Raw genomic sequence first — 1827 nt, forward strand, 5'->3', positions numbered from 1 at the left:
CCAGGTGTCATTATGGCAACATAGTATTTTAAGAGAAATCTCTTTTTAATTTGTATACAGAAGGGGAAATATATATATATATCACTAGTTTGTTTTCTGACACTTAGGAGAGAGATAAAAAAATGTCTGACACTTGCAACCTATTTCCTCCTTTTTAAGACCCCTGGCCTTCCTGCCTGTTACCCTCTTACTCTGTTGGCAAAGTAACGTTTCTGCTTTTCAATATGCTGTCTAGGTTGGTCATAGCTATTCTTTGAAGGAGCAAGTGTCTTTTGATTTCATGGCTGCAATCACCATCTGCAGTGATTTTGGAGCCCAAGAAAGTAAAGTCTGTCACTGTTTCCATTGTTTCCCCATTTATTTGTCATGAAGTGATGGGACTGGATACCATGATCTTGGTTTTCTGAATGATGAGTTTTAAGCCAACTTTTTCACTTTCCTCTTTCACTTTTATCAAGAGGCTTTTCTTCTTCACTTTCTGCTATAGGGTTTGATATTATATTCTTTATTTGGGAAAAATACTTTTTAATGAAACCCAAAGTCATATGATTTGATATAGAAAATAATTGGGGAGAGCAGGAAAATGATAAGAGGCAAAACTGCCGAAATCATACATTCTGGCTCCAAGATTATGAACCCTATACTCATATGGCCTTGTTCAACTCCAGGACAGTTGCACCCTGTGTAGCTGCCATCCCCACATATCTTTTCATAGCTTTCTTTATGTCTTTATTTCTCAGACTGTATATGAAGGGGTTCAGCATGGGTGTGACCACTGTGTACATCAACGAGGCTGTTGCACTTGAGTGTGAGCTGTGGGTAACAGCAGAGCTTAGGTACACTCCTAAGCATGTACAATAGAATAAGGAGACAATTGAAAGGTGAGATGTACAAGTGGAAAATGCTTTATACTTCCCTTGAGATGATGAGATTCTACAAATGGAAGACACTATCTTAGAGTATGAGTAAATGATACCAACCAGGGGACCACCACCCAGAAGTGGGGCTGCAAAATACATCACCATGTCATTAAGAAAGGTATCAGAGCAGGCAAGTTGAATCAACTGATTAAGTTCACAGAAATAATGAGGGATTTCTAAATGTGTATAGAAGGTAAGCTGCAAAACCATTAAGGTTTGTAAGAAGGAATGTAAGACACTGATGATCCAGGAGACCAGGAGCATAATGCCACAAAGCCATGGATTCATAATGACTGTGTAGTGCAGGGGGTGACAGATGGCCACAAAGCGGTCATAGGCCATCACTGTTAGGAGAAAGTCATCCAACCCTACAAAGAGAATGACAAAGTACATCTGAGTAATGCAGCTTTCATAGCTTATCAGCTTGCCCTGGTTCTGGATGTTCCACAGCATCTTTGGGATGGTGGTAGAGGTAACACAGATGTCTACAAAGGACAGGTTGGAGAGGAAGAAGTACATAGGTGTGTGGAGGTGGGAGTCAGAAATGGTGGCTAGGATGATAGCCAAATTTCCAAACACAGTGATCAGATACAGGAAGAAGAAAATCATGAATGTGATGGGCTGCAATTCTTGTTCATTTGAAAATCCCAGAAGAAGAAATCCTGAAACTACTGTAAGATTTTCTTCTTACATTTGTTGAAGTTGAGTATAAGAAAGGAGAAAAATATCATTAGTTATCTTTATACAAATGGCTTTCACCCACAAAATTAAAACAGTTAGTTTATACTTTGCAGTAACAAAATTAATATCAATAGTTTTGTGTATGGACCTAATCCTCTGTGGGAATTCCCTATTGCTATCCCTGATCAGGAAATTGTATTATATGTATGTCATCTGCCAAAAAAAA

At 38.6% G+C, this 1827-nt stretch overlaps 1 pseudogene; it reads right to left on the bottom strand.

The window, feature by feature from the left end:
- Positions 1-644: 644 nt before the first annotated feature.
- LOC138085632 (olfactory receptor 7A10-like) lies at positions 645-1613 on the bottom strand (annotated as a pseudogene).
- Positions 1614-1827: the final 214 nt, after the last annotated feature.

This window comes from Capricornis sumatraensis, chromosome 9 (assembly GCF_032405125.1).
Source record: "Capricornis sumatraensis isolate serow.1 chromosome 9, serow.2, whole genome shotgun sequence".
NCBI lineage: Eukaryota > Metazoa > Chordata > Mammalia > Artiodactyla > Bovidae > Capricornis > Capricornis sumatraensis.